Source organism: Podarcis pityusensis (assembly GCF_964106645.2).
Source record: "Podarcis pityusensis genome assembly, chromosome: 11".
In the NCBI taxonomy this organism is placed as follows: Eukaryota; Metazoa; Chordata; class Lepidosauria; order Squamata; family Lacertidae; genus Podarcis; species Podarcis pityusensis.
The window spans coordinates 43556005-43582288 of record NC_138036.1 but is presented as its reverse complement, the minus strand read 5'-3'; the positions used below and the strand labels follow the sequence as shown (position 1 = coordinate 43582288).

At 43.3% G+C, this 26284-nt stretch overlaps 1 long non-coding RNA gene across 1 annotated transcript in view; it reads right to left on the bottom strand.

Moving 5' to 3' along the window:
• Nucleotides 1-2530: 2530 nt before the first annotated feature.
• LOC308458427 overlaps nt 2531-26284 on the bottom strand; it is a 36561-nt gene continuing 12807 nt past the window's right edge. Inside the window, exon 3 of the long non-coding RNA XR_013977397.1 lies at nt 2531-2821. This is a non-coding gene — a long non-coding RNA (uncharacterized lncRNA). The remainder of the gene's footprint in view (nt 2822-26284) is intronic.

Genomic DNA, 26284 nt, shown 5'->3' with positions numbered 1-26284 from the left:
GAAAAGGCTCGGCATTTTGGACAGTAGCACAAGAATGAGCTTTCTCAACATTCAGACTGATCTCATGCACACCTGGGAAGCTACTTTGCCAGGCTGATAGCAAGTCTGCTGGTGCTGTAGTGATTAACATGGCAGCGCCCTTGGCCTGCCAAGGAGGCGGTGAGGGAGTCATCTCAGGTGACAGACTTGGGCTCCTTCTCCTCAAGCACACCACCCTGCTCGCCCCCCACCTGCCTCCTCCATACACGGAGGAGGAGGAGGTGGGGCAGCGGCAGCGGCAGCAGCGGGGGGCACCCTGTTGAGAATTCTGTTCCACCTTAAGGAACAGGCATGTGGAATTGTTGCGTGTCACATGTCTGTTTACATTCCAGCACAGTATGCTGGGAAGTTCCATTTGTGTATAGCTTTTGCTTTTGCTGTTCTCTCTGAGACGAGATGAGAGAGAGATGACATGTTTCTTTGTTCTGATTTATGTTTAATAAATCTGGAGCTGTAGCCTGACTTACGCCTCATGCCTACTGTGGCGTTCATATGGAGCCCCCGGTCGTCTCAGGGACTATTGACCCGTACACCACTAATCCGCTGCCACCAACCAGGTCCTCCCTGGTAAAATCACTTCAGTCTCAGTCAGGTTCTCAAATTAACAAAGAAGAGTGTATTTTATTTCAGACTTAAAACAAAACTTTTACAGCATTCCAAACGGTGTTCCTCTTTACTTTCTTAATCTTCTGTTCCTCTCTCTATCTCTGCTACCTCCCCACACTCAAGGACCAACTGCCCTAGCTGTCTCTCTATTACCAACTGCCTTTCCCAACCAGCCAACCCATGCAATCCAACCAACTACCCACCCAAAACTCCCAACGAACTCCTCCCAGAACTAGTTTTATAGACCCACTGACTCCACCCCCCTGGGTCCTGTCTGTGCATCCTATTTAACTATTTCCCCTCCAGTACTCTCTCATATATGCTAACATCACACCTACTTCTGTGTGCAAACCACACTCTGCTAATTGCGTGCCCTGGCTTTTGAAGTTCGGGTCGCTGATTTACGTCGGAGCACGGGCCGATGGAAGGAGATGGCACATCTGAGGTTTATCAGCTGGCCTCTCGGCCCTCTGCATGTCGACATACCCATGGCGGGCGAGGCGGTGGCAGGGCATTTTGCCTCAAGCAGCCAGATGTCCTGGGCTGGCCCTGGAAGCCACTCTAGACCTGCCACCAAGGATAGCCCATAGACATATTTTCACTGGTGCTGACGTCTGACCGTATAGCCTCAACTTGTAAAACTCATTGAACTTTAACAAAACATCTTCTGCCTGCTGCAATGCAACCTTTGCCCTTTAGCTGAAGTGTTGCCAATAAACTGCTAGTGTGATGAATGAAGCCCATTCAAAGGAAAGGAGAGAAATACCCAGCCTCTGCTCAATTGTTTTTCACATGTGATGACATCCTCTGGGTCAGGGAAGCAGCATTTGCCAGTGTGGTGTAATGGTTAAGAGCGGTAGTCTCGTAATCTGGGGAACCGGGTTCGCGTCCCCGCTCCTCCACATGCAGCTGCTGGGTGACCTTGGGCCAGTCACACTTCTCTGAAGTCTCTCAGTCTCACTCACCTCAGAGAGTGTTTGTTGTGGGGGAGGAAGGGAAAGGAGAATGTTAGCCGCTTTGAGACTCCTTCGGGTAGCGATAAAGCGGGATATCAAATCCAAACTCCTCCTCCTCCTCCTCCTCCTCCTCCTCCTCCTCCTCCTCCTCTTCTTCTTCTTTTTCTTCTCCTCCTCCAGATGTTAGCATTCTAAGAAGAGGCCGGCTAGATCAGGTCAAAGGCCTATCTAGTCCAGCATCCTGTTCTCACAGTGGCCAACCAGAAACTGGTATTCAGAGGTGTAGTGCCTCAAACAGTGAAAGTGGAAGGTTGCCATTGTGGCTCATAGCTCTTAATAGCCTTATCCTTATCCAAGTTGGTGGCGGCCATCACTACGTCTTGAAGGAGCAAATTCCGTAGTTTGTCTGCCCTGAATCTTCCAACACTCCACTTCACTGGAAGTTCCCGAGTCATGGCAGTTGCCAGGCCTTTCTTGCTCTGGCGAGTGAATGAGGTGACAATGAGGCTTTCACAGTTTGTGAGGCATATTAGCCTAGAGGAGGCCTAGGGAGTGTTTGGCCCTCCAGATGTTGTTGGACTCCAACTCCTATCAGCCCCAGCAAGTGTGGTCAATGATCAGGGATGGTGGGAGTTGTAGTTCAACAACAACCAGAGGGTCACAAATCCCTTATCCTTGCTTTTGGCTAACCTGGCACAAAAAGACTTGTGAACGTTTTGTCACCTCATTCAGTTGTCAGAGCAAGGAGAGTGGGTCAGTTATCCTGCCACTCCAGCAAATGACACCATCACTTTATATATATATAAGTTTTTTAACATATCATTTTCAACAGTAATTAAACATACTTTTACATCTTATTCAAAATTTTTTGACTTCCATTAATCCTGTCTGAAAAAATTCCAATCTAATCTCTTGGTGTGCATTTCTTATCTTCCCTATTACATTTCAAACTCATAACCAATATCTCTATCTTTTTCTACTTTGTAACACTTCGTATATTTCTCCTTACAAAACTTCTTGTCGTCCTACTAGGGTCATTTGTTGATTACAGTTGCTCTTCAAATAATTCATATACTTCTTCCAATCTTCTGTAAATCTCTGGTCCAGCAGGTTTCGAATCCTTCCTGTCATTTTGTCCAATTCTCCATAGTCCATTAATTTCATCTGCCATTCTTCTTTCATTGGGATTTCTTCTTGTTTCCATTTCTGGGCTAACAATACTCTTACCGCAGTTGTTGCATATAAAAACAATTTAACATCTTGCCTATTAATGTCTTGACCTATAATACCAAGTAAAAATGCTTCTTCTTTTTTTTTTAAAAAAATGTATATTTCAACATCTTTTTCATCTCATTATATATCATTTCCCAGAAGTTCTCAAATGACACCATCACTTTTGCTCTGAAAAAGGTAATGGATCTGCTATCCCCAATGTCCCCATTCGCTATACTGTTGAAGTCTGGGAATATGCAGAAGACAGCTGGGTGGAGACAGCCACAAAATACTTTTTCATCCAGTTGCCAATCTGGGGAGATAGAGAGAGAGAGAGAGAGAGAGAGAGAGAGAGAGAGAGAATTGTATACAAAAGAGCTATGTGATCAGGATCACACACAACGGTAGAGGCATGTTTTGCATGGAGAAAGTCCCAGATTTAATTCCAGGCAACTCTAGTTAAAAGGGTTGATAGGAAGTGATAGGAAATCGGGACTTCCGGGTTGGCGCCATCGCCGAATGGCGGACTCCCTCCGAGCTCCGGAGGGAGCCTGCTCGGCAGGGGCTGGGTCCTACCGCACCGGCGATGCGGGGACCCTTAAAAACCACGGCCACGAGGGCCGTGGACATGGAGACTCGGCTGGCACCGTCAGCGCCCTCCCGACTCGTGAAGGAGCCTTTTTAAAGGCTACGGATCGGGTGCCGGGGAGAAGCGTGGTGCTTTGAGTCCTCTGCTATCCCTGCCGAGCGCAGCCGCATGCCATCCGGCGGAGAGCGCTGACTTCTTCCATTGAAAATTCGGACTTTTTAACAACAACCCGTGAGTAATTTGGAAACTGGGTTTAAAAGGAGGAAAAAAAGAATTTCCTTTTGATTTGGACACGAGCGGGGGGGGATCCAAAAAGGAAGTCAGTCCCCCCCCCTATTGTAAACCTTCTAAGACAAGGACGGGGAAACCAAGGTCCAAAAAGATTTGTATTGCTGATAAAAACTAAGAATTCCACGATGGGAAATTATAAGAACTGTGCTGGAGGACGAATTGAGGGAGAAGAAACGTAACCCCCCCCCCCTGGGAACCGGGGTGATTGAAGAGAGAGCCTGGTGAAAAGAGTCGGAGATTTTGACAGCTGTCAAAGTAGCTGTCAAAGTCGGAAAGCAGAGAGGATTTTATTATGAGAACTTTGCTGGCTAAATTTGTTATAATTTGCTACAACTTTTTAAAACCTGGATACAAAATGGCGAAAACATGGATAACAATCGGACTTTTGGACTAGAGAAAACAAAGTTACAACAATCCCCCTAGAGGAGTTTCGGGACATTACAAAGATGGTCGTAAGTGGAAAAATACCATTGGAATTTTATAGAACTGGTTATCTTCTGGGAAAGCTGCAAAACGGAAATAATATTTTGTCTACAGGGTGTACAGCTGAAGGAGACAATAGAATTTTCTATTGAAGAAAGGAAGGGACTGAACGCAAGTTTTTGTTCCTGAATAACAATAATCCCTGCAGACGTACTAAGCTTCTGAATTAGAACGTTTCAGCAGCGGAACAAGAGGAAACTGGACTACAATTTGGAAAGAACAATGGGGGGAGCTTTATTAAAGATCTGAAGTTAAGTGTTTTAAAAAATAATTATGAAAGGAAAAAAACAAAAAACAAAAAAAAAACCAGCAAGGAGTTGGGGGAAAATAGGAGATTTATGGATTGTAAGAATTCCAGGCGGATAACATGGTTTGGTGGTTAGGGGGAAATTAAACCGGGGACAGAGGGGGAGAACTAAAATCCAAAGGCTTGTCAATTTCTTTTTTTGAACTGGTTTTGTTTCATCTATTATATCTTTTATTTCTTATTTCTGATATTTCTATTATGTGGGGTGTCTTTATTATTAAAAAAAAAAGGGAAATTGTGGAATAAAAATGGGGTGGGCCCTGGGAAAGAAATTTTTGGCTTTTTATCAAGGGTATTGATGAGGAGTGTAGAAATTTTAAATTCGAACAATGGTCTAAACAAATTAAGTTTTTAATCAGAATTGAGAGCTTGTGGAGCCAACAATATGAAACAGGAATATGATAGGGGTGGGGGAAGGGGGGAGTCCCAGAAAGTGGATATATGAAAATAAGGTTCTGAATGTATTTTAACTTTTTACTTTCTGTATTTTTGAAAATTTTAATAAACATTATTTAAAAAAAAAAAAAAGGAAGTGATAGGAAATCTTCAAGAACCACTGAAAGCCGGAGTAGATTATGCAGGGTTAGATGGGCAAAGAGCCTGGCCTGGTTTTAGACAGCTTCTATGTTCTGATGTCCATGGTTGTGTTGTTCACAAATGTTCCATGACCACTAGAAAAGAGAGCTCTTAAGGAAGCCATTCCCATCCCTCTTCAGATTTATGTGAAATAGTCACACTCAAATCCTTTTAAGATACTGCTCCTTCTGCATTTGGAAATGAATAACTGGTCTCCATTCTTGCTTGGATTTTCTTTTTTTAAAAAAAATAGTGTTCTTATGATCTACAGCCTGCTCAGATGAACTGAGTAACAGAAACATTCCTTAAGCACGGATTGTTACAATGCTGGTTCCAGAGTGCTTGTTCCAAACAGTTAAGATGACACACAAGACACACTTAAAAGATAATGACATAAAGTAGTATTTTCTTCCAGTTCATCAGAGAATTCTCTCTTTTTTGTAACCTTCTTCCTGTCTCCATGGTAACTGCTCTAATAATGTGTACCTGTATTTTTATTTCCAGCAATTTACATTAAATATGGTAGGCACAGATTTGCCGAGCTGATTAGACATATTTTGCAAGTGCATCTTAAAGGGTGATGGTGATGGTGATGGTGGGGAACTTTGCCTGTTTATTGATGCTAGGAAAACTCCATCCATCCACCCTTTCCCTGCTGCCATTCCTGTGTTGTTGTTGTGGGGTAGGTTCCTCATCTCTCTTCAGAAGGGCATGCATGCGTACTGGAGTTCAAAGGAATACTTTACTTTTACCAAAGAAACCGAGAATGCTTTCCCCTAATACCAATCAGTTTGTTTGAGTGTAGACTAAGAAGGCAGTCCAATAACTAATTCCCTAAGATGAAAACTTATTATCCACACCACAACGCTTGCAATAAGTCACCTGAACTGGAGTGGTGGTGATCATAGCAATCAACTGCTAGGGACCAAGGTCCCTTCGCCCCCCCCTAAAATATTTGAGGGGTTGCCCCCCAAGCTGATGGGCATTGCCATTCAAATGGTGTGGGTGCACACTGTCATGTGACCACTTATGTGTGGCAGAGCTTATCTGCCCCCCCCAATATTTTATTCATGTTGGCACCCCTAGTGGTGATAGACAGAAAGGCAACCCAGGGCGGATCTACACTCGTAGTTTTTAACATTAAGGAAGGATTAAGGAATGGTTTGGATTGCGTATATGGACACATGACGTCCTACTTTTAACATTCATAATACGTTCTTAAAATGTGACGCCAGAGGGTGCAGCAGAGCAATCAGCAGCAGGGAGACAGTGTTTTGACGGGGGGGAGGTAAAAAATGTTTTAATTAACAAGTATGGCCTGTGATGTTTCAGAATGACATGTTCTAATATCGTTCTAATAATGTTAATTATTATTATTATTATTATTATTATTTTAGGGACACGGGTGGCGCTGTGGGTTAAACCACAGAGCCTAGGACTTGCCGATCAGAAGGTCGGCGGTTCGAATCCCTGCGACGGGATGAGCTCCCGTTGCTCGGTCCCTGCTCCTGCCAACCTAGCAGCTCGAAAGCACGTCAAAGTGCAAGTAGATAAATAGGTACCACTCTGGCGGGAAGGTAAATGACGTTTCCGTGTGCTGCTCTGGTTTGCCAGAAGCGGCTTAGTCATGCTGGTCACATGACCCGGAAGCTGTAGACCGGCTCCCTCGGCCAATAAAGTGAGATGAGCTCCGCAACCCCAGAGTCGGCCACGACTGGACCTAATGGTCAGGGGTCCCTTTACCTTTACCTAATAATAATTTATTTATACCCCGCCCATCTGGCTGGGCTTCCCCAGCCACTCTGGGTGGCTTCCAACAAAATATTAAAATACAGTAATGCATCAAACACCAAAAGCTTCCCTAAACAGGGCTGCCTTCAGATGTCTTCTAAAAGTCTGGTAGTTGTTGTTCTCTTTGACATCTGGTGGGAGGGCGTTCAACAGGGCGGGTACCACTACCGAGAAGGCCCTCTGCCTGGTTCCCTGTAACTTGGCTTCTCACAGTGAGGGAACTGCCAGAAGGCCCTCAGCAATGGACCTCAGTGTCCGGGCAGAACGATGGGGATGGAGATGTTAAACAGGTTAAGCAGGAGACGTTAAACACTGGCCCTTGACCTTTTGCAAGGGGACATATCATTGTATTCTTGTGCTACCCTGAAGACCATTGCATTGATGCTGTGAGCTCCTCCTTCAGCACACAGGAATTGACAGGTAGGCTGCAATCTTACGAACACTTAATTTAAGCGATAATGTATTTTCTATGGCATCAGGGAGGCACATTTCTGAGATGCTACTTCAGTAGACAAGTTGAAGGTGAAAAGCCGCATTTTTATTATTTCAGTTTTGAATCACTTCCCATGAAACACCCCAAAGCATTTAAGGATTAAAAAACACACAATTAAAACACCAACAATAAAAACATATAAGAAACAGTTTCAAGTCCATTACAGATGCAGAATGGGATACAAAAATCTCCTCTTAGAACTATGTAAATTATACAGTTTAATTGTGCTTCAGATATTTTGTTCCCTAGTTTTGCATGGTGTGTATTCATATAGCCAACCAGGCCAGTGCTAGCACTGATGTCACTCTCTTATGTCTTTTCCAATTAGAGGAAAAACCTTTCAGTGTTTTAATTAATTTTTGCTCCATTCAGAAAATGCATGTTTTCTTTCCAGCTGTTGGGTTCCCTCCTCCCTGATGAATAGAAAGCCTTGCCAGAATATATTTTAATTATTCCCATGGCACTTTGTCAAGAGCTTTTTGGCTAATTAAAGTTTCAATAATGTAGCCTCTTCGGAACATAAGAATTGCCATGCTGGTCTAGGCCAACAATCAATTTAACCAAACCTGCTGCCTCCAACAGTGGCCAGGCATTGGATTGTTCCTTGCAATCATAAAGATGGAATTTCCATTATTAAGCTATCGCCTGACTATCACACTAAAAGACACTGGTAGATCTCTCTCCCATTCATCTGCCTAACCCTTCTTGAAAAGCCATCTAGGCATCTTATTGTGGCCATCTCTTCCAATCAGTTAATTGTGCTCATTGCGAATCCTTTTGCACATCCCAAATAGGGCTGGGCAATATCAGATTGATGCTTTTGAATTATGGTGCTGGAGGAGACCTTGAGAGTCCCATGGACTGCAAGAAGATCAGACCCATCCATTCTGAAGGAAATCAGCCCTGAGTGCTCACTGGAAGGACAGATCCTGAAGCTGAGGCTCCAATACTTTGGCCACCTCATGAGAAGAGAAAACTCCGTGGAAAAGACCCTGATGTTGGGAAAGATGGAGGGCACAAGGAGAAGGGGATGACAGAGGATGAGATGGTTGGACAGTGTTGTTGAAGCTACCAGCATTTGTTTGACTAAACTGGGGGAGGCAGTGGAAGACATAAGTGCCTGGCGTGCTCTGGTCCATGGGGTCACGAAGAGTCGGACACGACTAAACGACTAAACTGCAACACAATATCAGATTATCAACAACGTGATGTATCACCAGCTAAACATTGTGACACAGTGGTACCTCGGGTTACATACGCTTCAGGTTACAGACTCCGCTAACCCAGAAATAGTGCTTCAGGTTAAGAACTTTGCTTCAGGATAAGAACAGAAATCATGCTCCGGCGGCGCGGCGGCAGCAGGAGGCCCCATTAGCTAAAGTGGTGCTTCAGGTTAAAAACAGTTTCAGGTTAAGAAAGGACCTCCGGAACGAATTAAGTACTTAACCCGAGGTACGACTGTATAGAGATGCATCATGATGTTGAAAAGGAAGGAGCACTGGTCCTGGCCCCTATGAGGCACTGGGAGGAAGGAAGCAGCCTGCACACTTGGCTGGAGAAGGAAGTTAAGGTGCTGGCCAGCTGGCCAGTCCCATCTATGATATTGCCAGGCGGCAGTGCATCCAACCCCCATGGTAGATCGCCAGGAATGGATAAGACAGAAAAGTTCTTACCAACTGTTTTTTATTCAATATTCACAGAGAGAGGCTTGGAAATGCAGCCTCTTGAAATAATGACATTGCCCCAAGTGAGTCTCCTCCCTCACTCCATGTGTCATCACTATGGGTGCTGAAACGTGCCATTCTGAAATAATTTCTTTTTGTGTTTAATTTTATTGTATTGTAGTGTGTTTTTTGTTGTGTGTTTTGTCTTTCTTTGTTATATCATTTTGTGATAAATGTGGAAAATCAATAAAAAGTTTTGAAAAATAAATAAATGCCATCACAATCTGACTCTCAAACCAGTCTTGGACGATGTATCCTGAACCTACACAGCTGATAAACCCCTTGGGATGATGATAAGTCCTAGTGTTCGGAGAGAGGGAGAGATGGGGAGAGAATACTTTTTCCTATTTCCTCTCTCCATATCATTTATAATTTTATAAGCCACTATTATGTCTTCCAATATAGGTATAGATATAGATATGTTAATAAAGTAGAAATTGGCATATGCTTAAATTTTTCTTTCTGGGGGGAGAAACTTGGTTTAGATGAGAAGCTACCTAATTCACTCTTCCTGAAAAAACGCACAAAACAAAATGCAGTCATTCTTCAAAATTCGCAGCTCTCCCAATTTTCGCGGTGCAATTCTCTAACCTAAAAATGCTTATGATTTTTCTTTAAAAAAATGTATTTATTTGACAGACGTTATATACCACTTGATTGTAACAAAACCTCTAAGTGGTTTAAAAAAAAATTTATAAATAAAAACAGTTAAAAACAAGTAGTTAAGACATTTAAAAGATCAGTAAAATCAGCGGTAAAATAAAAAGATATTAAAACATGTCAACATCTGCATGTCTGGGTAGACTTACCTGAACAACAGTGTTGTGAACAAGTGCTGAAAAGGCACCTGCCTGATATCATTAGACGGGGAGCTCCAAAATTCAGAATAAGTATTATTTGGCACCTGTAACACTGCCCATTCTGCAGATCAAAGTGGTCAGTGTGGTGCACATCTTATCTTTATATATTGGCATTGCAGCACTTTTTATTTTTAAACAAGCACGAATAATTAAACGGATTCTCAATCCCTTGCAAGCACAGTTCAGACAGGGACATTGTTATGTGCTAGGTCTTCCATTAACAGACCTTTTGGCAATTGATCTTTTCTCTTAATAGAGACATTAGGGCAGCATTTTACATTGACAGCAATGGACCAGAAGTATCTCATAAAAAATTCTCTTTTGGCAGTGAGCATATTCAAACGCTTTGAAATGCACACCACAACCATCAAAGGGCCTCGACAGTACCACTAATGAAAACTAATATAGACATCACTTATTTAAAAGGAGGCATGATTACAGCACATAATGCACAGATGCACTCTTCCTGCCAGAACATTCACACATATAAAACCCACAAAGGTCTACAAATCCGTAAAGCTCAACCATACAGTCCCTGAATAGCTACAGGTATTTGGTTCTAGGATAGGATTCTTATTTAAAAAAAACCACTGTGCACAATGCAAGGCCCACGTTGGGCAAAATATTCCTGCATCACAGGGAGTTGGACTAGGTGACCCTCATGGTCCCTTCCAGTGATGCAGTCCTATGATTCAAACACTAGATAGACACAAATTGAGCACCAGCTTGGCTACATAGGTTAACCAGCAGTACACTGCTCAAATCTATTAACGACTGGCGTTGTGACGTTAAACCTTGCCACCCCTAACTTAATGGGGGTGTCTTTGCCACACCCTAAACCCCCCCTGAGTAGAAGAGTTCTGTTGGTATTGTCCGGGGGAAGAGTAGACAAAAACTCGAAGGGCCCAGGTGGGCCAGTAATGTAAAAGGAGGTAGCCTGGCTTAAATAACTGGCTCCACCCCATACTTTCCACGATTCCTCTTCCCCTATGCTTTGCTAGTTACCCATTTCCACAAGCTGAGCATGATTTTTTTTTCCTGGGGGAGCCCTGTATTTGCCTCAGGATTCTCCTTCCTTCATTCTGCTGGGAGTTCTGTGTTCTGGAGTGCCATTTTTGATTGGTTTAATTGGCTGTCAGTCCAGGCAGGAAAGCGAATCACAAGATGTGATTCATGTCAAGTTACATGACAGGAGAGTCCAACTAAACATCAGGAAGAACTTTCTGACAGTAAGGGCTGCTCGACAGTGGAAGGGACTCCCACGAGAGGTGGTGGACTCGCCTTCCTTGGAGGTTTGTAAGCAGAGGTTGGGTGGCCATCTGTCATGGATGCTTTAGCTGATATTCCTGCATTGCAGGAGGCTGGACCAGATTGACCCTTGAAGTCCGTTCCAACTTTACAGTTCTATGATTCTACGTGGTGCGGTAATATCTGTGGCATTACTGGGCTGGGGCACCCTTGGGTCACCCAACGCCAGCTTGGCTTTGAGACCCCAGGGTGCCCATTTAAGATTGGCCTGCACATCTGGGTGAACACAGGAAAGGCTGGGCTGTAGTATGCTGGTTAAGTTCCTTATCCAAGGCTCTCACTGTAAGGAGAAACAATTTTTTCCAATCGTTTGCAGCGGTGCCATAGGATGAGTCTGTAGATGTACCCAGAAGTGGGTGAGGAAGCTGATTCCTCCTGTTTTAGGGACCTTTCCCACCCAGACTATGTCTCCTCCCCCCCCCCCGTTAATCTGTTTGATTTGAGCTACTCTAATACATTATAAGTTGAATAAATATAACAACTTTGTTATGGTGTCCTGAGTCGTCTTTGGGTGTGATGGCAAGATGCTAATATTTGCTTTAATATTTGCTTTCAGCAACATAACAGCACTCTTTCACCTTTATCTTATTTATTTATTTATTTATTTATTTATTTATTTATTTATTTATTCATTACATTTCTATTCCATCTTTACTCTAAGGAGCTCAAGGTGGCCTACATGGTTCTCCTTCCCCACCATAGCTGAGAGAGGTTTTGACCTCTGGTTTCCCAGGTCCTAGTCCAACACAGTAACCACTACACCTCGTTGTCTCTCCTTTAAACTTCAGTGTGGGAAACAGCTCTGAGAATGAGAATCTAAGGGGGCTCAGTGCATATAAAACGATCAGAAGTGAGATGCAGAGCTACGAAAGAAAGAAAGAAAGAAAGAAAGAAAGAAAGAAAGAAAGAAAGAAAGAAAGACAAATCCAGTCAGCATAATATCTGCTGCAATCACGATTCTTGGCTACAATCACATCTCAAATTATGCTGAACTTTTAGGATCATGTAGCATGGCATTCATGTCACTTTGCGAATTTTGCCATTGTTTTCTGTTCCTTTCCTGTTTTGAATAGCATCCATATTCAGCTACAAAGGACAGAAACAGACAAGTTTGTTGGCAGAACTGAGGAACAAATGAACAGGGAAAGGAAGCTGGGAGCTTAGATTTTTATATAACGATAAATTACAAAGACTGATGTGATTGCAGACTATAGTGTTTCGGTTTTTTTAAATGGCAAAAAATCAAATACAGCATGCTTACCATGGCAACCTTTTGAATACACAGTTCACATTCTTCTGAGCTTCAAAGATACATTGCACTTGTTCAAGAGACTCCCACACACCCCTTTGCAATGTGACATTAACATTTTGCTAACACGCACACACCTCTCAATTTTCTGGTATCCTGCCTTTAAAATTGTCTCTGTCTTCTTCCTTCTGATGCATATCTTGGAGCATGATATATGGGTGCACACCATTGCAATCTGTATACATTATGCATGCTGCATTTATTTATTTAATTGCACTTATATGCCACCTTCTCCCCTGGACGTTGAAGGTGGCAAACATGCTTCTCTTCCTCTCCATATTATTGTCACAACAGCCCTGTAAAGCATGTTAGGTTAGAGATCAGTGACTGTCTGAAGGTCACCTAGTGAGTTGTACCCCTTACTTCTCCCTCCTTCTCAGCCTGGACCTTAGGGCAGTCTGGTCTCGCCCCATCTGTATTTTCCATGGGCTGGGTATCTCCCTCCCATCTTGGACTAGCTCAGTGTTTCCCAAACTTGGGTCTCTATCTGTTTTGGGACTACAGTTCCCACCATCCCTAGCTAGCAGGACCAGTGGTCAAGGATGATGGGGGTTGTAGTCCAACAACAGCTGGAGACCTAAGTTTGGGAAACCTGAGACTAGCTCAAGAAGAAGACCTGGAGAAGAGGAAGTGTTGAAGAAGAAACCATGCCTCCCACGGGTCTTCCTCATGGCCCGTCCTTCCACTCTAGGCATGGTGTGTATGCATGAGAGAGATCCAAACACATTTACCTCCATTTATTTAGGGTAGGTTGATGCTCCACTTCTTCCCCATCACTTGGCCATCACTTGGCTCTCAAGGAGTCAACAGGGCCCTCCCACTAGCCCAGTGTTTCCCAAACTCGGGTCTCCAGCTGTTTTTGGACTCCAACTTCCATCATCCTTGACCACTGGTCCTGCTAGCTAGGGATGATGGGAGTTGTAGTCCCCAAACAGCTGGAGACCCAAGTTTGGGAATCACTGTGCTAGCCCTTGACTTCTATTCCCAAGTGCTCACATTCTCATCCAACTAGACAGATGGGCACCACCTTCTAGTCTCCCTGGGAATCATGCAGATGGTGGCACAACAGCTCTGCCCACACTGGCCCCTCAGGAAATTGCCAGAGTACCCAGATGGTCTATCGACTATTGTTTATTTTCCCAGTGCAGAAAGGCTACTACCTCCTTTGATTATATATCATATGAGTAGTTCTGGGTTGTGGTATAATTCCAAGAGAAAAGTGTATGTGTGTGTGTGTGTATTATCATTTGGAAAGGCTCACAATGGATGTCTGACATCATGAGTATTTTCCAGGAGAAGACAAGAACTAAACTGAAATATCTCCTGGCAATTTTAATACAGTACTCTGTGACTGGGAGTTCCCAGCAAGCTGCAGTGAGCCATGCAAAAATGGAAGCCTTCCAACTTCATCTTGGCTGAATGTCATGCTTTTGGCAGAATGCTAGGACAGGGAGAGCCCTGCTTTTTGCTGTTCCGGCTCTCAGGTTTCAAAAGCTCAATGGGCCACAGACATTTGCTCCCTATCGGAGCCTCTCCACTGACACACTGTCTGCACACTGACTGCTGGCGGCACTTAACAAAAAAACAGAGTGAGTGGTGGGGAGAAGCAAAGGTCGCTGGTGGTCAGCAAAGGGAGGAAAATAAGGGTCTTAGAAGATAAACCTCACAGCAGCTAAAATGCCCACTGCTCTTTCAAATTAAAAAAGGAGTCTCAACAGGACTGGCTCTACTATTAGGCAGAGTGGATACAACCGCCTCAGGTAACAGATGTTCAAGGGTGGCAGCAGCTCCTACCTGTTCCACCTAAGCCCCCGAAACCTTGAAGGTATGACCACAAGGGAGAGAGAATTCACGAAGCTGTTTCATTCCCCTTTCCTCCCTTTTGACTTTGAACTTCTAGACAGAAGTGTAGATTCAAGCACCATAAACCAGAGAGATATAAATAGACTGAAAACAATTCAACACCCTACAAATGTCTAATGTCTTGACATGGGAATTTTTGCAAAAGCAACACAAAGAAACTTGCAATATCCTATGACAGCAGTGCCTCATTGTTGTTTAATAATTGCCTTTCACATATGTCCCAAGACAATAACACAAGAAAATCCATTGTTATTTTCTTGTTATTTATATAAGGTAAAAAGGTAAAGGTAAAGGACCCCTGGACGGTTAAGTCCAGTCAAAGACATCGATGGGGTGTGGCCCTCATCTCAATTTTCAGGCCAAGGGAGTTGGCATTTGTCCATAGACAGCTTTCCGGGTCATGTGGCCAGCATGGCTAAACCGCTATTGGCGCATGGAGGACTGTGACAGAAGCCAGTCATGGAAATGCCATTTACCTTCCTGCTGCAACGGTACCTATTTATCTAGTTGTGCTTTTGAACTGCTAGGTTGGGAGAAGCTGGGACAGAGCAACGGGAGCTCACCCCGTCGCGCAGATTCGAACTGCCAACCTTCCGATCAGCAAGCTCAAGAAGCTCCGTGGTTTAGACCACAGCGCCACCCGCTCCCTTGTTATTTACCATGTTATTTATATACCACCCATCTGATTGGGTTGCCCCAGCCACTCTGGGCAGCTCCCAACAAAATATTAAAAGAAGAAAGTTACAAAACTACACACCCACCCACCCCAGAGGAAGAATTTTAAAAGCAATACAGAATGGACACTTCTAGCAGAGACTTCTTCATCAGATGGGAAAACTTGGTCAGCTTCTTCCATTTCAGCTGAGATGTTGCCAGTCAGCTGAGATATTTCCTTAACAATTCCCCACCTGCCCTTTTGGTCAATTTCGTTTTTTGCCCAGCATATGGGCAGAACTATGCTACTGAATCCAGACGACGTGCTCCGCTCTTTGAGGTGGCGTATGCCAGTCGAGGCAGCTCATACCAAAGTAAGTGCGACTTCGTACGTCATGTTTTGTATTGGGAAGTTGCCGCTTGCTCATCTCCACGGCTGTGGCTAACAGGTTGTATTTGTTCCTTACCGAGTGATTAAGTTTTTCCACCTCTCATCTGTACCCCGCCCCCCAGGATGACATCAGAAACATTTGGCACTTTCTCTTGAAAACAGGATGGCTCCATTGCCAAGAGAGGACTAAAATCACATGCCCGGGTTGACAAATGCAGAAATAATAAATGGGAGGGAGGGAGGGAATGAACAGCAGGAAGGGAAGGCTCCGCATACGAAGAGTTGGAAAAGATGCTGTGGCTTTACTCTCTCTGCCTGACGTATACAATTTCACAAAAGGGGTGGTGGGAGGTAAAAAAAAATCATTTCAGAAAAAGGCCTTCCGAGTAACAAGAAGAAGGATTGAAACACTGGGAGTTCTTCCCGGGCTCCCAGTGTTTCAATCCTTCTTCTTGTTACTCGGAAGGCCTTTTTCTGAAATGATTTTTTTTTCCATGGCAGATGAAGTTGATGGACTATATGGAACTGGCGGAAATGACTGGCAGAATCCGAGACCAGGGAGAAGAGTCGGTGGAAGAAGACTGGAAAAAGTTTAAAGACTATTTACAGAAATACTGTAAAATTAATGAATGTTAGAAAAATGTTGGAATGAAGTTATATGGCTTTAGTAGAAATGTTATAAGGAATTAAGTATAAATAGATTAATAGAGTATTAAAGGAAAAAATAAGGTTAGAATGTGTTAAGATAATTATAGGATAGAAAACAGAGGAAGATGGAAAGGAATTGCTGAAACAATTAACAGAAGTGGAATACAAAAAGGGAGGTGTGAGGAGGTCGTGGAAATAAGTGAATGAAAAATGGGATAATGAAATTGTTTGATTTATTTTATTGTTTTTGTTTTGTTTTGTTAGTTCAATGTGTTTAATGTGTCAATGTTATGTAGTGTTTTTGTATTGTATTGTTTTTGTAGTGTTTAAATTGTTGGAAAAGTAATAAATATTATTATTTATAAAAAAAAGAAACACTGGGAGTTCTTTCTCAAGACTTGGAAACAGGCAGGACAATAACGAAGTCTCGTTGCCCCTGAAGCAGTAGCAGAATTCTATTTGCTACTTTGCATCATGGCCCAAATTAGCAACTCCTGTCCCACTTACTTCATGGGAGGCTGATTTGTATTATCCAAAAGCAGTGACTGCTGGGCAATAAGACAGAGCAACTACTTGATTAGCCTCAGGCAGTCACTCCCAATTTCCTCCACCACCATCTTTGGCATGTAGTAAGAAAGCCCAGCCAGGCACCGTGAAACACAGAGAGGTGATGGGTGCTAGGGGGAGGCTCCCTATTTTCTAGTGATGGCAGCCTCTTTACTCTTCGGTAGCTGGCAGGATATATTTGCACCAAATGCCCCATTTTGTATTTAAAAAAAAAAAGAAAAACAGCAGAGAAATGGAGGGAACTTGAGTGTCTCCCTGTGCATGCAAGCTGGGATTAGAGCGAGGCAATATGAATATTATTAATAAGTATTATTATTTTATAACATTATGAATCGCCTTTCACCTAAGCCCTCAAGGCAATTTACAAGCATATTTAAAAATAAAATAGGTTTAATACAATACAAAAAGCAGCAATTAATCTGAGAGTTTCCAGATCGTTAAACTAATCTGTAAATTGTAGCTCTGGATGGAGAATAAAGGTAAAGGGACCCCTGACTGTTAGGTCCAGTCACGGATGACTCTGGGGTTGAGCGCTCATCTTGCTTTACTGGCCGAGGGAGCCAGTGTACAGCTTCCGGGTCATGTGGCCAGCATGACTAAGCCACTTCTGGCAAACCAGAGCAGCGCACGGAAACGCTGTTTACCTTCCCGCTGGAGTGGTACCTATTTATCTACTTGCACTTCATGCTTTCAAAATGCTAGGTTTGCAGGAGCAGGGACTGAGCAACGGGAGCTCACCCCATCGTGGGGATTCGAACCGCCAACCTTCTGATCAGCAAGCCCTAGGCTCTGTGGTTTAACCCACAGCACCACCCGCGTCCCTTCTCAGTGTCCCTTCTCAGCACCCTTTCACAAACTACAGCTCTCAGAATTCTTTGGGGGCCGTGACTGTTTAATGTGGTATCAAAGCACTTTAAATGTATGGTGTGAATATGGCCTTCATTTGCCCCCTCTCTGGTCTTAGTTTCTAAAGTGGGCCCATGTCTGTTTGATTGAGAAACTCCACATTTCTGCTCTCTGTGGTCACATGGTTACTTAGAATGTGCTAACGGAGCCCAGGCTGAATGTGGAATCTTGTAAATTCCATAGGTACATCCTGGGGTCAGTCTGTGATTTACAAGTCTCTGTATCCACGGGAAAGGTTGCCCATGTAATGATATCCACCAGGTTAAAAATAAAACCACATAGATATTGTTACATCTGAACTTGGTCTGGGAGGCAAGCTGGGACCTGTTAAGCCTATTACATGTTTGCTGTTACTTAAACTGATTGTGTAAATGGGTTCTGGTAATTTAATTTGGAGTGTGGGGAACTCATAGTGCTGATGTCTCAGCATATAGAAGTCTTTGGCTAGAGCTGGTTCTTGCTGTGAGGTGCTGCAAACCTCACTCCTTCTGTGGGTGGTATGAGTTGAATAGTTACATGCAGTGCAGACAAAGTTTAAGGAGGTAAGGCAGCTAAGCTGGTGAGCACATTGTGTTTGAACTGGAAGATGTGTGTGTTTGAGATGGTGATGAAGAATCTAGCTGCTCTATTTCCTTAGCTAGTTTTGCTCAATAACATGGTCTAGGCCTAGTTACAGGTAGGTAGCCATGTTGGTCTGCCGTAGTCGAAACAAAATAAAAAAATTCCTTCCAGTAGCACCATAGAGACCAACTAAGTTTGTTATTGGTATGAGCTTTCGTGTGTATCTGAAAAAGTGTGCATGCACACGAAAGCTCATACCAATAACAAACATAGTTGGTCTCTAAGGTGCTACTGGAAGAATTTTTTTATTATTTTGTATTGGCTAGGCCATCTTTGATTACCTTTAACCTCCAGGTTTTTGGGGATGCCTTGGGCGCAAGATGGTCTTAGAATAATAGAATTGTAGAGTTGTAAGTGACAATGAGGGTCACTGAATCCAACCCTCTGTAATGCAGGAATACTTTGCCCAACATGGGGCTCGAACCCACAACCCTGCGATTAAGAGTCTCATGCTCTATCAACTGATGGGGCCCACTTTTGCCTTGCCACTGCCTATTTGCTTCCCTTCCTCTGGTTGTGACTCGCCCAAGAGGAGAGGACTAGGCAGGATGGAAGACTTTGCTGTTCCTCACTCCTGACATCACTCACCGGACAGAATTTGAGATGAGAGAGAATTGGATTCATATCCTAGCCAGCAATGAGTTTACGGCATAACTTAGGTAAAGCCCTTAGCTTTCAGACATTTCACAGGAAAAAAATAGCAACCTGTTGTTCTATGAGTGTTGCCAATTGGAGCAACCAGAGACATCACATGCATGGGCTACAATTCCCTCTATGAGACACAAAACTTTGCACATGGAGTGGCATTATTTTCTGCACATAAGATGTTTTGGTTCTTCTGGAAAAGGAGAAGCCCTTTTTGTTCGTGCTACTATTAGTCCATACCGTATAGACTACAGAATCGGGGAAATGTAATTTATTCCGAAAGCAGAGTGCCATGCCACCCACCTCAGCTTTCTTCAGTATACATAATCCAGATATCAACAAACATGCAGCACATTGTGAAATAAAACAGTTCTGGAAATAATTACTTTTGGCACACTCCTTTCAGAGTGAAGTATTTTTAAAGTTCCCTGGATTTCAATGGGAAAGATGAAGCATATACATTGCTCTCCTACTGAAATCAATGGACTTAAAGGTTTAGAGAGGGATGAAGGAGTGCTGCTTGGACCATGGCCCTCTCTGAATGTTGGACATATCATCGGAGAGCAGTACAAGGCACTGTGAAACATGACAGGTTTGATAAGATCTGGTTCCCTTTTGTAAGTTACATGAGCAGCTCCTCATCTACTTGAACTGCACCATATGGCAATATGGAGAGGTTACTCAGATATGAATCTGTGTGTATTGTGTTGCTTAGTTATCATTGTGTTGTAACAGGAAAATCTTGCTCACATTTCTATGAACATTACCTTTTACATCACATTGCAACTGTGTTTGGTTTGAATTGCTTTTGTTAAAAACACCACCACCTTTAATAAATACATTTGGGGGCAATGCTAAATTTTGACTGGTTCTTGCCTGGTGCTATAGATTCTGAGATGCCTGATGATGATGATGATAGTAGTAGTAATAGTAGTATTAATAGTAATATTAGTGTGAATAGCCCTTTACAGAGTATAAGAGGTCAAGAACAAGAGGTGTTCCAAGCATCATATAATCTAAATTTGAGCACAGAGGAAACATAGAAAAGGGAGGGATATAAAAGTAAAGGTAAACAGGAGAGGAACATAAAATAGAATCAATTATATGTGCTTAGGCTTAGTAACAAGCTGAGGTACAGTAGGCATGGAAATGCTTCATACAAACAGTGAGTTTTGAGGAGAGATTAATTATCTTGTTTTACTAACTGTAGTAATAGCAATAATAACAGATTCTCCAATTACTTTTCATTCCATGAAATTAATTTGCAAACTTACTGACACACAAGAATTTTATGTGAGCTATCTTTTTGGTAGAGAGTCAACGTGTAATGGCAACGCACACACAACACAGCTAAGAACTTGGCAGTGGTTATTCTTTTCTATTTATGCCCCTGTTATTTATATTTGAAAGATTCCCTGGTGGCCCACAGAGAGGGGAGGCAATGGAGAGCAGATGAGTCATTTGCATTGTAAACTAATCTTTGCTCTCAAGACAAAATGTCAAGGGCTGTTGCGCCCATCAGGGATGTGGCTGGCACTTGACTCCCTTACTCTACTACCCCGGAGGCATTCCTCCTAGCAACTGCACTGTGTGATAAATGAGCACAGCCGATAATAAACATCAATAGAATTGATAGGAGTGGTCTTAGTAACCAGGTGATGGGCTCAGAGGCCGATAAATCTGCTATTAGGCATCTGTGGGTGGCACATTGTTTGGGACTGGCAAGGCAAGTCTCGGCAGCTCAAGCCCTGACATTAAGCCGTATTCACAGCTGCAATTCCTGGATGATTTTGTTTCAGAGTCTGGCCTGCACATTGGCTCAGGTTTCATGGTGATTTTAAGAAGCTTCTACAGACAGCTGCTGCAAACCTTGAGTTTCAGGCATCCACTGATTCTCTCGCTCTCTGGCAGAACTCTTAACCCTCTATATAACTGGAAGAGCACCAACCACTCATTGCCAGAGTATGATTTGAGGCCTAATGGAAATCAATTGAATTTCACTTCTCGCTGACGTTGTGGCTGATTATATTGTGGCTAATTTAAGGTCCCATTCATTCAGGTGAGCAAATTCCTTGTTGCTTTCAAGGAAGTACCCTGCAATTCATGAGGCAGATCGATTTCCTTGCCTCAAAGAACTATTGTTTTCTGATGGAGCATTTTGACACTGTCTGCTGACCAAAGACAATTCCATCTGAAAGCCACTGAAAATGCCATTACAGATTCATGTCATTTCTTTAAAGGAGGTTAATTGAAAACATTCCGGTGTGGCTTTAATTAAATGTAAGCAATCCTATTGATCAAGGGGGAAATGAGCGGTGGTGTGTACTTAATAGTAAAGCTTTCAAGCTGAATAAAATGAACTTTTGTGGGGGGTTTTTTTGCGGGTTTGTCCTCCACACCCACCCTCCCCACACTCCTCAAGAATCTCTCATTACTACAGGTGAAATTCAGTGTAACTGTATGTTGAATATTTCCTCTGCACAAGAACATCAGCTTGCCAGGCAAAAGGATTCCCCCTATCTTCCCTTCCTCTGTGTGCTGTTTTGGGGATTCTCCTTAAATGCACCCATTTTTTGGGGGAGGGATGCAGAGGGAGGTGAAGCGGGAAAACCCCATTGCAGAAGCCCTTGCACAGGGCTACTGCTGACAGGGTTTGCTAAGTTTTCCTGCCTCTCCCATAATACTAGACTTCAGGACCATCCAATGCAGCTGAATGAGGACCTGGCTATTTATGGCTACCAGCTGTGTTGGCTCTGCTCTGCCTCCAGTGTAAGAGTCAACATGGCTCTGAAAGCCAATTGCAGAGAGTCACGAATGAGGACAGTGTTGTTGCACTCAAGTCTTGCTGGCTGGCTTTCCGTAGACACCTGGTTGGCTGCTGTGAGAGCAGACCTCTGGAATAGATGGGCCTTTGGTCCGATCCAGCAGGGATCTTTTAGATGTCCTAATGTTCTTACGACTTTAAGAACATGACTACACAAAGAGTGGTACTGTCCCAATTTTTTGCTTCATGGATGTGGGTGGGCACCCTTTGTTTTCATCAACCTACCTGCTCCTTCTTAACTACTGCAAAAATGTAAATATTTGCAGTGCTATAAAGTGGGCAGGGAGTGGCAACTTTGCAGTCGAGCAAGACCAGTTAAGAGTAAGAGAGTACAAGGGGGGGGGGGATAAAAGAAATGCCAGTTCCCTTCCCAGATCCTTTCACAACATCCTGTTGGTCCCCAGAAATCAGAGAGGGTGCCAGAAGCTGTGCTAGGAGATGAGCAGAGAAGACGTTTTCTGAAAAGGAAATCCTTCACTTGCTCCCAAGATGTGCCGTGATACAAGTCATTATTTCAGTGATGGGGGAACATGTGACTCTCCAGGCCTTGTTCCAGATCCCATCATCCTTGACAACTGGTCACATTGGCTGGGGCTAATGGAGCCCATCAACACTGAGAGAGTCATGGGTTCCCTGTCCCTACATGCTTTATTTTTGCATCCTCTCTGGCATACTATGATTAAGAAGAATTCGGAAGGACCATGGTGGGATATCCAGCTGGCTGAAGTGCTTTCTCCCCCACCTTCCACCATCAACTCTCTTTACCCCTGGCCCCTCCACCATCCATTTTTTGTCATGGAAACATTGGCTGCCTTGAAAGACAGTTGATTTGTTCTTTTATGCATAACCTTGTCAGCAGATAAAGAAAACATTTCTTTTCAAGAGCTCTCATAGGTGGTTAGCTGAGATATTTTCTGTTTTATTTATTGGAATGCTTAGCAACCTAGCTTCCCGCATTTACCATTGTACTCAACCCACTTCTTAGAAAAAACAGCAATGTTCTTCTGTTTCTTAAATTCTCATAATTACGATTCCCTCTGCATTAGGTGGACTTTTGACTTAGATTTGAACCTACTTAGTGAAGATTCATTTAAACATACTCTTTTCACCTTAATTAAGGGTGTTAGCTGGTTGTTTTTTTAAAATGTGCATTCCTGTTTTAAAAATAGCAAGTAGCAATCCAAAACCAGGTTTTGAAATGTACAGAGAAACTTCAAAACAGAATATTTTAAAACCAGTGATAAATTGTTAACCTACCGCATATCTATGCATTTGTGCTAAAACAGGGGGATTTGTATACAATTCAGAATCGCAAGGATCTGTTGTTGTTTTTAAACTAACTTTCCAGTCTGCTTGAATATAGAAAAGAGCATATGGAAACATGAGGAAAGTGCTGACAAAAGCTCAGAATTGGTGGTAGCTGCTAAGGACTTTCAGAATTGTGGGGTGAGGCTTCTGTGCTCAACTTCAAATGAATCTTTATAACGGTGGTACACAAATCTGAAGGATTTATGCTGAAAGTTGCCTTGGCACATAGCATGAAATGAATGGTGAAGGGGCAGCTTGCCAAAATACGGTTCAATGGCACACACCTGTCTGACTGTAAGGTATTACAGATCCAGTCATCAAATTACTCACCAAGGTCTCGCTATTTGCTTTCATCATAGTTTGAGGAGAAAAAGAATGAAGGCCCACAAAAATAAGACATTTGCAAATAGGTAGTGAAAGCAGTTATGTCATTTCTCACAAGCTGCTTGTCATGTTGCTGTTTGTATAGCTGAAATCTACCTCCATTTCTATCAGGGTGAAATACTGTTCCTTCTGATATGAAAAGAAAGGAAGGAAAAAGGTTTTTCTCACAATACAGTAAGCTATATAAAAATCTTAATGGCAAAGAATGGCAAAGAGAAGAAGGAAAAACATGGGGAAATGGCTAGTTGGAGATGCAGGACTAGGAGCAGTGAGTCCGGGCCATTAGGGAATGGGGTGTACAAAGGAGAAATAACGACAAGACAAACAGCTTGGGGGTCAAAGGACCACAACATGTCAGTAGGTTTTGGCATAGGCATTGGGTGTGTAATCCTGAATCACCCAACCCAGCTGCTGGATTATGTCAGTGTTTGGGGGGGGGGTGAAAAAGGGTTCTGACCTCCCTTTGTCGCCTCAGCCTGGTCCTCGGACCCTTGTTGGCATAAAAGAGTCCACGAGAAAAGTATCCTTGCAGAGTACTTTCTGCTTTTATTCTTAAAAGTCTTTCTGCAAAAGCAACTGACCAACTGTACACACATCAACACTACCAGCTTTCACTTAAAGAAACAGCAGCCAATTTTTAGCCATGACAGATTATTATTCTTTCAGGCTTGACCCTGGGTTTTAGGATCACCCTGTAACATGAATCAATTCTGGGTAATCCCTCCCGGATGCCATCCTGGGGAGTTCTGTGGCCTGTTAACCCCCGTCTGGCCATTCAGACAGAATACGTCTCCCTGCTTTAATTGGATAACCTGAAAATCTGACCAGTGTACTGGGAGTGCTATTCCAAGCCATCCCCTCTGCCAGACGACGGGTCCAACTCAAGGCCATTTCCTGCCACCCAAGTCAGCCCCACCATGCCAACTTGCTGCCAAACCACTCACATCTGCGACCAATGACACAGGCCTCAGTAAATGTCCAACAGCCAAGCCTCATTGCCCGGTGGAGATAGGTGCATGCCACTTTCTCACGTGTGATGCCAAGGTGCCAAATCACCCATCCTTCCAGCTGCAATGCCCTGTTCATTTCCCGTCCCCGGGCATGGTTAATGTGTGCAGGGTCCATGGCCCTTTGCCATAGCTGTTGTTCCAGAAGCTCCGAACACAAGATACTCATACGTGGATGTGCTGTATGCAAGGCCTCAAGGTCCATGGCAGTCACAAGGGTGAGGTTGATGCCCTGTCTGCCAACCAGATCGTTCTCCCCAGTTGAACCAGCAGCGCATCTGTCGGGCCATGCAGTGCAAATTGTGAAACAAGCCATGGCAGCAAGCTAGCCCAGCACATGCCCCTCCTACCCATCCAGCTGATCTGAGCGCTGGCATCCAGTCCAAGGTGTTGGCCCCAGGATGTTGTCATTGTGTCCACCTGGGCCCAGGGCACGATGTTGTGGCCACAGAGCCACACTCTCCTGAGGCCTATACCTGTAAGAAACAATCAGCAAGAAAAGGTAAGAGCAACTGGTCTGATGTGCACCTAATGCAGGCAAACTCGGCCCTCCTGATGTTCTGGGACTACAACTCCCATGATCCCTAGCGAACAGGACCGGTGGTCAGGGATGATGGGAATTGTAGTCCCCAAACATCTGGAGGGATGAGTTTGCCTATGACTGACCTAATGCTTGTAGGCAGAGGAACGCCAGCAACCCAAGGATTTTATGTGAGCAGGAGGAAGGCCACGAAAAAAAGGCATGGTAGATTCCCCAATATGGAAAGAATGGGTGGGATACCACTTTCTCACATAGAGGTGGGATACTCACATAGAGATGCGACCTTTCTTTATGGGCATATTTCCTGCAGACAAATGCCGGCTCCCTTGGCCTGAAGTGAGATGAGCGCCGCACCCCATAGTTGCCTTTTCCTGGACTTAACCGTCCAGGGGTCCTTTACCTTTACCTTTTACCTGTTTCCAGATGGGTGTCCATCATCCGTAGAGTATTTTTGCTAGCTAAGTATATTACACAGGAGAATTTATACAAATTATAGGCTGATGTAATATCAACAGTAATTACTAAGATGACCCCCCACCCCAGATTTTCTATTTCAGTGTTTCGCATGAGAAAGACAACATGCTAAGCACAAAAGCTGGAATTCTGAAGAGAAGCAGCTACAGCAGCAGTTCCTGTTAACAAAGTAAAAATACAAAGAAAAGCTTATGGATTATTACTATTACTATTACTATTACTATTACTATTGGCTTATTTGTGAACCAGTAACATTTTGTTTCATTTTCTTTTCTTTTGTTTCTCTAATTATTTTGCACATGGCCCCATCTTGTCAGAGCTGTTTCATGTTTGTTTGTAGAGATGGAAAGCAGAAGTCTGAAACAGATATGTCTTTCAGTTTCTGTGAACTGACCCTTTCAGTAAAAGAAAGTTCTGAAGGTGAGAAACTCCAGGGAAAATGTGCCAAAGGGGTACTGCCTTCAGAGTCAAAGAGCAATTATACAATTTCAAGTCAGCTACAGTATGTAAAGTTGGTGTGTGTGTGTGTGTGCGCGCGCGCATGTGTGTGTAATGATGATTTTATTTATATATTTTTCTGACTTTTAATGAAAATTTTAATGTGAGCATATTTTATATAAACCATGTAAAGGTTTTTACAATTAAGCGGTGTGCGAATTCTGTAAGTTAAATAAAAACAATATGGTAACAGTCACTGCTGTTCTTGCAGAAGACCTCACAGAGTTTTTCTTCACAGATTTTCTAAATACAGAGAAACAAAAAGTTTTGGAGAGTGGTTTTATCTATAAAGAAAATGTAGGGAAGCACAGTTCCGACAGAACCTTTGTATGTGCATTTGAATTTTTTTGCATCGGTTGGGTGATGTTAGTCAATAAATGTTATTCATTCACTAACAGCAGCAAGGGTT